At 43.3% G+C, this 10,794-nt stretch overlaps 1 pseudogene; it reads left to right on the forward strand.

Annotated features, from left to right (window-relative positions):
- The first annotated feature begins 249 nt into the window (after window positions 1-249).
- Window positions 250-367, forward strand: LOC126419959 (5S ribosomal RNA; annotated as a pseudogene).
- Window positions 368-10,794: the final 10,427 nt, after the last annotated feature.

Raw genomic sequence — 10,794 nt, forward strand, 5'->3', positions numbered from 1 at the left:
TCGAGAACATTGTCTAACATCATTATTTCGGTGGTCCACGTGTTGTGGTGTGGGAAAGCATGATATTTTATGGGCGTACTGACCTCCAAATCTTGCCTTTTTTAACGTCTAAATGGCCGTCTTAAATCACGGTGATTATTATCTTTGAATAACATTGCCATTTTTGTTCATCTCACTGCGTATTTCTTTCAGTTACCCTCTGTGCAATTTGTAGCAGTTCTTTTTATGCATAGTCCAAGTTTATTGGGGGGCAACGGCCTTGCCGCAGTGGATACACCGGTTCCCGTCAGATCACCGAAGTTAAGCGCTGTCGGGTGTGGCCGGCACTAGGGTGGGTGACCATCCGGACTGCCATGCGCTGTTGCCATTTTTTGGGGTGCACTCAGCCTCGTGATGCCAACTGAGGAACTACTCGACCGAATAGTAGCGGCTCCGGTCGGAGAAAACCATCATAACGACCGGCAGAGCGATGTGCTGACCACGCGCCCTTTCTATCCGCATCCACAGCTAAGGACGACACGGCGGTCGCATGGTACCGATGGGCCACTTATGGCCTGAAGACGGAGTGTAAGTTTAATGAAGTTACATTATTATACTGTGACACGCCATGTGAAAATTACTCCCGTCCTTAAGTTTTGCACGCCGTTGTGTGAAAGAATTTGAGACATTCACTGAATATTTAAATTACAAAAGCCATTAGAAACCGTCAAATGTGCATCGGAGCAGTCCCTGTCCAGAGCATTTACCCCCTTCTGTGTGCTTTCTTTGTATCCCGACTTGTTAATGAGAAAAAATTCCGTGTTTTACCCTCGTTCTGAGCCGGCGTTACGTCGCAGGCAGGGTGAGTAAGCTCGATAAGTCGGAGGAAGGCAAAAAGCACGACACTCTGAGAATATCGTGTCTACTACATCGCTGTGGCGTTTAAACAAGCCTTCGGTTTGATATAAGTGTTATGATGCACGTCGATAACCATTATGCACCGAAGAACCGAATGTTAATGTCTTGGCTGTTAATTATAAATGGGTAGAATGTGGCCAAAGGGATCTTATAGACAAAGGGAATATAGACATGCAGGCAAAACATTAGTTGACAAAAGTTCACTTTAAATAAATATAGTTTATTCAGATTTTGAGAAGGAAACTGCTACACTGCTGACAACTGGTGACAGCCGTCACTAGTTATTATCAGAGGCCCGACACGAGCGTGAAGATATGTTCACTGAATTCTTTCCGGCAGGACTAGCTATCAACAACTCGGTGTAACGTCGGCACTAACTAGCGACATGGAAGTAATCTTGACTAGAAGACTGGCGCCAAGGTTGCCGCCTGAGGGCCCTCCATTGGTGGCAACGTGGCGCACGCAGGTTTCTTCGAGGCGCCGGCTCCTGGAGTATAGGTAGGCTACGATACTGTAGAAAGTTTTACCAGTTCTCTTTCCGTAGGCTACTGTATGGTTTGAGTGCCCCTTTCTCAAGGTTTTAACCAAAATAATTGTAGATTTCGATAGTGATAGTCTTTAGAATCTAACAATTGTGTTATGTTTGTCTGTTAATAACTGAACATAAATTATATCCTCCAAGATTGACGTAAGCACTTTAATTCCTTGTTGATTCTTGACGTAAGTAGTCGAGAAACCCATAAAACGAGGATTTCAATATTCGAAGATAACTGAAAAACTTACTGTCATCTGCACATATACACTTAAACAGCGTATAATACAAATCTCTAGTCAATCGAGAAACATACATTGGATGCTTTCGCATTTCCCTAACGCTTCTGATTTTCTTCTCTGTACAGGATCACATTCTATCAGCTGACTATTCCCCGATCAGAAAAGATCATTTTTTCAAATAGTGTAAAATGTGAAACCAAATTTGTAAATTAATAACTATTACAGAGTACACCAGCATCGTGTAGTTTTTTTCACACAAAAAGTATGAAATATTCTATTAAGAAACAACAGAACAGCCAGTTAATGAAAAATCTGTGCCACCAATTAATCAATTAATGAAGAATCTGGCAACTAGCGGTCTAATTCACTATGAACCGTTTGACGAAGTTTCGTTTTGCATGTGTATCAGCTGCTCGTTGAGTTCCACAGAAGAGGAAGCGTGAGTAAAATTGAATGCTTAGCTCCTTCAGTGCGAGCGCTAATAAATCCAAATTTCAGCGCCGCTACGCTCAGGTGTACGGTACATTATTTTTTACGGTTCGGACTGAAAAATGATTCTTGGTATTATGTGAAAAGCTTCTTTCAGAATAGCGTTGCTTTCTTTCGGGCGTCTGTATTCGATTTCTCTCGATTTTATGTGAAACCTACCAGTCGGTTATGATAAAAAAAATACACGATGCTCGTGGAAATTTGCACTACTTGTGAGCTGTGTACGCAGTGAGACAGATGCCTAATTAGAAACATTGCACTCCTAAGATGCGGACAGCGTTTGGGATTATTAATGGCTGCAGTAGACGTTCAACTTCATACCTGTACCTTCTGGGAAAGACTCACCGAGCGTATAAAATATGTACGGCTAGGTGTGAAATTACAACTCTAGACGTGAGAGCCTAATGATGCAGAATAAAGTAGCTATGATAGTTTCTTTATGATGACGCATGTACTTACACTTTAATGGCGCAGTACAGAATTCATCGGTTGTTAATTATCTCGGACGTTAAGTTACTACAGTGATGGTGGACGGTGTCTGTTGCTCTCTGAGGCTCTTCACAAACTATACAGTTCTGTATAGAGAAGCGAGGTCGTTAGAAGGTTGTTACGACAAGCAGAAAGACTTGAAGATGATCAGCACATAGAAGACTAAATGGAGTGATTAACTACTGACTTTCAGCGTAAAGAAATGTAATGTGTTGCGCGTAGGTAGAGCAATATACTCGATATCGCTCGACGAACTGAAATGGTAGTGAGCATGGGGATTGGCTTTGGAACGTGCTGGAGTAAGCACTGTCATATAATGCTTTAAAAAATTTATTAATAAGAACCAGATCTAGAGTTTTAGTCTTGCTTCAAGACGCACTTCACGGTAGTTAAGGTAGCACAAGGTAACCATTCAGAGTAATTAAATACGTAAACGACAAACGCAATTCATGTTGTTCAACAGACATTCACCTACCACATGGGGTTCAATGCACAGAAGTTAAGTCCGAATAACACATTCCTCAATTACATATTTTAAAACAAAAAGGAAACTTGTTTTCTTAAACAACACGAATGAAAGACAAAATTTCAATTAATATGGGGCGCCAACTGTGATCTGAATGCTTTGACACAATTATATGTGGCCACCTTTAATAGAACTGTACACTCGATTAAATTTTATATTAAAATTTATATGGTATCAACATACGTAACCAATTAAATGAAAAGTGTTAATCCTTACATTAGCAAATTGGAGTGGGGAGTACTTCGTGTACAACTTTTGAAAATATTGTGCTCTAGTCAGTTACTTCATATTTTAAAACAGTGAAAAACAGTTATTGCTTTTAATGAATTTGCTTACCGGGTCCTATAAATGTTTTAAGTTTTTCAGTTAAACTGAACCCAAATATTTAAGTGTAAGTAATAGATGGCACTTTCCACAATGACATAATGAATGTTACTCAATATTTTCAGAATCAGAACCTTACTTACAAATTAAAATCTCTCTGTATTATGAGTAAAAATCTGCAAAAATGAACAAAATTATCTTCATTTTTTGTGGTGGTCATAAGACATTACCAGCCTGGTAGTACACGTTATTGAAAATTAATTGGTATTACTGAGTGTGTGGTAAAATATATTTTCAGTTCCTTGATCCTCTACTTACACAGTAATTCTTTGAAAAGGATCTTGTTAATGTAAATCAACAACAGTCAATGAATTTTTGAAACATTTTTTTAAGTTGGGCATGATGCACCCGCTCCCCTCTTAGTAACGTGTGATGTATACTATTGGAAAATGCATTAGAACTGCTACGGTTAACACTACATTGTCAGGAACCAGAGGAGGGTCAACCCGTTATTCTTTGACAATCGGAGAGTCCATTAACTTGTACTGGACACAAATGCAATGATCTGAAACAGCAGGAAGACTACATTCTTTTCTAGAATGCAACCTATTATCATATGAAACAATAAGGAACGCGTGTCTGCACTGCAGATAAACTCGACGTCTTGACCAAAGCAAAATATCTGAAAAAAATACCATTCAAATACTGCTTCAACACATTCTTGTCTCTCAACACGACAGGAAGGAAACCATCTTTAACGGCCTTTAGTGAGATTTAAAGTCTGCAGAGCCATTCAATTGCAAGAAACTTCACATTGGCCTATACTAGCGTCTATTTCTCCTTCAGACCACTGCCACTCAACCTGGTGCCTAGCTCTTACTTCCACATCCAACGTAACTGCATTTAACACTGCAGGTCTTACGAACGCCACGAGCTGTCTACGGTGTGGAGCAAGTAACTGCTTCAGATGAGTTTAATAATTCTTCACTGCAGTTTTGATTGCATGGAATCAGTCGACAGCACACGACAAATTTAAGACCTTTAGTGGTTACTTTTTCATTGACGTATTGATTGTCGCTGGGTCTTGTAAGGATCCGAACGTTCGCGAGGTATGGAGGACGAGGCGCCTGCTGTGACGTCACATGTTCGATGCGGGGTCCCGTATCTCTCGTGGACCCCTAACTGAAAGTCACCGACGTACCTCAGTCAGCGCACCGCCCTCAGTACACACTCCAGTGGCAGAGAGAGAGGTAGATACATAGATAGATGGAGAGAGAGAGAGAGAGAGAGAGAGAGAGAGAGAGAGAGAGAGAGAGAGCCGGCCGGAGTGGCCGTGCGGTTCTAGGCGCTACAGTCTGGAGCCGAGCGACCGCTACGGTCGCAGGTTCGAATCCTGCCTCGGGCATGGATGTGTGTGATGTCCTTAGGTTAGTTTGGTTTAAGTAGTTCTAAGTTCTAGGCGACTGATGACCTCAGAAGTTAAGTCGCATAGTGCTCAGAGCCAGCCAGAGAGAGAGAGAGAGAGAGAGAGAGAGAGAGAGAGAGAGAGAGAGAGAGAGAGAGAGAGAGAAAGGGAGGGAGGGAGAGGGAGAGATAGTGTTGCGTCTAGGAATCCTACATACTTGGTTCGCTAGTCAAACAACTTTAATTAATGATTTTTATTACAACAAAACAAGTAAAAATACTTAACTTTGATCTGAGAATTCTTGTAGTCCTTTATATACGATCATCCACAGCTGCAATTACACAGATGTGTTGCAAGCAAAGGGTGACATACAAAATAACCAATCTTCTTCAGAGTAGACACACACAAGAAATACTTCTGGTCCTAGCAACCGTCACTAACAACAGTCTGTCAACTGAACTGTAGTGATTGCTGATCTCTGTGCTAGAGATTGCTAATGAAGAGGCTACGATGCGTCGGCAAACGAAGTGGCTAATGCTGAAGCTGCTATCGGAGTGTCTTCCATCAGTCGGGCGCGCCGCTTATCTCGTCTTCACCAAGGGGCCGCTGCTGTCGCGTTGTCGTCCTGGAGGTAGGTCAGTCAGTGTGCGATTAGCTGACCTCTTCCCACAGCCACAACTTCTGTGTCGATCCCGACTGGTACGCCGGCGCTGACTTTACGCCGTTACAGAGAGAGAGAGAGAAAGAGAGTGAGAGGTAGAGAGAGAGAGAGAGGCCAGCCAGTGCAAGTGCTGTATGGCTAGCACGGAATAACGTCTGTCTTCTCGTCCCACACTGTTGATCCCTTGTTGGCATTTAGCTGACTGCTTATTCCAGCTCACTGCGCACTGTTCACTTAAAGCTCTGCAAAGACATTTAAATCAAAACATCTTGACATACTCGCTTTTCTGTACGAATTAATCTACTTCCTCAGCACAGTGAGCTCTCCTAGCTGCAAGGTGTTGGCAAACCTGCATCTTGCAATTTATAGGCTAAAATTCCTGATCCTATATCCAAAATGCAGAAGATTCGCCAGCCATAGTAACTGTGATTTGATGGCATGTGCCATGTTATACGACATGACGTCATACACACACCAAAAATGTTTTGTTTGACCTCGGTTCCGAGAGTTCCGGAACCTGTACAGAAAATTGGAATAGAGATCAACATAAACATTATTTCCGCCCTTTTCACTGCGCATGAAAACCACACAATGCATGTTGTACCACCATACAGCGAGACCTTCAGAGGTGGTGGTCCAGATTGCTGTACACACCGGTACGTCTAATACCCAGTTGCACGTCCTCTTGCAGTGACGTATGCCTCTGTTCGTCGTGGCATACTTGTACTATCCACAAGTCCATGAAGGCACTGTTGGTCTAGATCGTCCCAACCCTCAACGGCGATTCGGCGTAGATCTCTCAGAGTGTTTGGTGGGTCACGTCGTCCATAAACACCCCTTTTCTATTTATTCCAGGCATGTTCGATAAAGTTCATGTCTGGAGAACGTGCTGGCCACTCTAATCGAGCGATGCCGTTATCCTGAAGGATGTCATTCACAAGATGTGCAATATGGGGGCGCGAATTGTCGTCCATGAAGACGAATGCGCCACGAATATGCTGCCGATATTGTTGCACTATCGGTCTGAGGATGGCATTAACGTATCGTACAACCAATACGGCGCCTTCCATGACAGCAGCGGCGTATGTCGGCCCCACATAATGCCACCCCAAATCACCAGGGAACTTCCAGCTTGCTGCACTCGCTGAAAAGTGTGTCTAAGGCGTTCAGCCTGACCAGGTTGCCTCCAAACACATCTCCAACGATGGTCTGGTTGAAGGCATATGCGACACTAATCGGTGGAGAGGACGTGATGCCAATCCTGAGCGATCCATTCAGCATGTTGTTGGGCCCGTTTGTACCGCGCTGCATGGTGTCGTGGTTGCAAAGATGGACCTCGCCATGGACGTCGGGAGTGAAGTTGCCCATCATGCAGCCTGTTACTCACAGTTTGTGTCGTAACACGACGTCCTGTGGCTGCACGAAAAGTATTATTCAAGATGGTGGCGTTGCTGTCAGGGTTCCTCCGAGCTATAGTCTGTAGGTAGCAGTCATCCACTGCAGTAGTAACCCTTAGGCGGCCTGAGAGATGCACGTCATCGACGGCTCTCTGTATCTCCTCCATGTCCGAACAACGTCGCTTTGGTTCACTCCGAGACGCCTGGACACTTCCCTTGTTGAGAGCCGTTCCTGGCACAAATTAACAATCCGTACGCGATCGGACCGCGGTATTGATCGTTTAGGCATGGTTGAACTACAAACAACGCGAGCCTTGTACCTCCTTCGTGTGGTATGACTGGAACTTTTCGGCTGTAGGACCCCCTCCGTCTAATAGGGGCTGCTCATGCATAGTTGTTTACATCTTTGCATGGGTTTAGCCACATCTCTGTACGGTCAAAGAGACTGTGTCTGTGATACAATATCCGTAGTCAACGTCTATCTTCGGAAGTTTTTTTACGTAAAATCCGAATGAAGTTAGATTCTGGAAAGCGAGTTTTCAGTTTTATGATAAGAATGCATTTTTTATTTATTTGATTCACTTTAAATCGTTTTCGCCCATTCAGTTCACCCAAGAACAAATTTTACTTGCTATATTTAACTCGGCTTTAAACCACCTTATCTCGAAAACGGATAAGGGTTATTGGATACAAAAATTTCTTTGATACTTTTCCATTTATCTACTTTCATGCGAAGTTTGAACCTATTTGTACAAGTTTAAAGTATATAAGTTTAAAGTACATCAAGGTCCGATACACCAATGGACCACATTTAAACCATAAATTTAGGATGACTGTTTTTTCACGTAAAATCCGAACGGTGCAGATACTAATGGTTCCGTTAGCTGAGCAATAATTTCAAGTAAATTAAAATCTTTTGCAGAGTGATTTAATAGATTCGCACAATTTGCCTGGGCGCCAGCTCCCGTTCGTCGTCCAAAACTTGTTAATATACTGCACGTCTAGGGGACTGATGACCTTAGATGTTAAGTCCCATAGTGCTTAGAGCCATTTGTGCGAAGGGATGTAGTCTTTGGCCACTACTCTTCAATCTATACATCGAAGAAGCAATGAAGTTCAAGCCTGGAATTAAAATTCAGGGTGAAAGGATATCACCGATAAGATTCAAAAAATGGTTCAAATGGCTCCAAGCACTATGGGACTTAACAACTGAGGCCATCAGTGCCCTAGACTTAGAACTACTTAAACATAACTAACCTAAGGACATCACACACACCCATGCCCGAGGCAGGATTCGAACCTGCGACCGTAGCGTTCGCGTGGTTCCAGACGGAAGCTCCTTGAACCATTTAACATCTGCATTATTTTTCTCAGGTAGAGTTACCACAGCTCCACAATGAGGGTGAAAAAGTGCTACAATATTTTGATTAACATATTTGTATGAAAGACCTTTTTTCGATTATGAAACTAAATAAGTCACGTTTACATGGCATACTGAATGAAACTGTCTGCATTTGTCCGTATGTTGACATTTTGCACAAGATAAAAATTATATTGTTGCCTTAGTGCGCCGAAAACAATTAAATAATACAGAAAACCTGTTTTGTTTGTTACCTGTGTTATTGAGATACGCGAAATATAAAACCAAATCGTATGCATTGGTCGGCAGCTTTCCCCTCTTCCCCCTCTTCGCGGCCGGACATCGTGGCGTGGCAGTGCGGAAAATGTGCTAGCCGGGATTAGCGTTATAGCGCTCGTGCCACGGTACTGCTAGCGCGCCGAATTCTCGACTGCACCAGTATAGACACACATAGATTGGTTAGATGGATTTCACTAAGTGCAATGGACTGAGTTGTCACTGTTAGATTGTTACACCCTTTTTAGAAAGACATTAACGAGTCATGGCAACAAAGTCAAGCCACGAGATTCGAATAACGCTTCAATTTGCACGAATACTCCAATCATGAAGGTGAATCCTTACGTGAAAATCAGCATTCTGCTGAAGTTAGACGATAAAATTCTGTACACTGTTGACTCTCTTCCGAATATTTCGTCCAACCGAGTGTTCGTCATGGGCAACATCTGTAGGCTCCACTTTAATGACTGCGTACAAAAGCAAGCACGCTTAAAACTTATCGCCGAGCCGAGAGGTGCTTAACTATACGTTGTCTTATTTCTCAGAGGTTGTATTTGTTCTCGTATCGATCATCATGCAGCAACTGTAAATATTCTAAATGTGCTTCTGTCGAAGAATGTTAAAAATTAAGTCGAAAGAAATATTAAAAAGAATATGTGAAGGGAGGCGTCTATGAAAGGCTCTTAACTTATCACATCCTTATTTCTTCTTCTTCTATTAGTCAGCAGCTCGTTGTCTAGTGGTTGGCCCGAGCGAGGTGGCGCAGTGGTCAGCACACTGGACTTGCATTCGGTTGGACGACGGTCCAAACCCGTGGCAGGCCATCTTGATTTAGGTTTTCCGTGATTTCCCTAAATCGCTTGAAGCAAATGCCGGGATGGTTCCTTTGACAGGGCACGGTCGACTTCCTTCCCTAATCCGACGAGACCGATGACCTCGCTGTTTGGTTTCGTCCCCCTCAAATCAAGCCAACCCCCCCCCCCCCCCCCTCCTTGCTTCTGTGTCATTGGGTCCTGTGTTCGATTGCGAAACGGGTCAGCTCAGTCTGAGCTAAATGTTGTGTTCTCTTTATCATTTCATTGTCATTATAACACACAATTCGCCGAAGTGATATCAAATAAAAAGACTCGCTCTAGGAGGCCGAATAGCGCCAGATGCCGTCTCCTGGCCAACAATGCCGTACGATCACTTCGCTGTGAGGTGAGTGGTCAGTGTGACGGAATGTTATACCCAACGGCCCGGGTTCGATTCTCGGCTGGGTCGGAGACTTTCTCCGCTCAGGGACTCGGTGTTGTGTTGCCCTTGTCATCATAATTTCATCTACATCGACACGCAAGTCGCCGAAGTGGCGTCAAGACTCCTAACTAAGGTACGAGCATATGGAATTGGTACCTAAGTATGTGAGTGGCTCGAAGACTTCTTAAGTAATAGAACCCAGTACGTTGTCCTCGATGGTGAGTGTTTATCGGAGGTGAAGGTATCATCTGGAGTGCCCCAGGGAAGTGTGGTAGGTCCGCTGTTGTTTTCTATCTACATAAATGATCTTTTGGATAGGGTGGATAGCAATGTGCGGCTGTTTGCTGATGATGCTGTGGTGTACGGGAAGGTGTCATCGTTGAGTGACTGTAGGAGGATACAAGATGACTTGGACAGGATTTGTGATTGGTGGAAAGAATGGCAGCTAACTCTAAATATAGGTAAATGTAAATTAATGCAGGTGAATAGGAAAAAGAATCCTGTAATGTTTGAATATTCCATTAGTAGTGAAGCGCTTGACACAGTCACGTCGATTAAATATTTGGGCGTAAAATTGCAGAGTGATATGAAGTGGGACAAGCATGTAATGGCAGTTGTGGGGAAGATGGATAGTCGTCTTCGGTTCATTGGTAGAATTTTGGGAAGATGTGGTTCATCTATAAAGGAGACCGCTTATAAAACACTAATACGACCTATTCTTGAGTACTGCTCGAGCGTTTGGGATCCCTATCAGGTCGGATTGAGGAAGGACATAGAAGCAATTCAGAGGCGGGCTGCTAGATTTGTTACTTGTAGGTTTGATCATCACGCGAGTGTTACGGAAATGCTTCACGAACTCGGTTGGGAGTCTCTAGAGGAAAGGAGGCGTTCTTTTCGTGAATCGCTACTGCAGAAATTTAGAGAACCAGCATTTGAGGCTGACTGCAGTACAATTTTACT

Source organism: Schistocerca serialis, chromosome 9 (assembly GCF_023864345.2).
Source record: "Schistocerca serialis cubense isolate TAMUIC-IGC-003099 chromosome 9, iqSchSeri2.2, whole genome shotgun sequence".
NCBI classification, from domain to species: Eukaryota; Metazoa; Arthropoda; class Insecta; order Orthoptera; family Acrididae; genus Schistocerca; species Schistocerca serialis.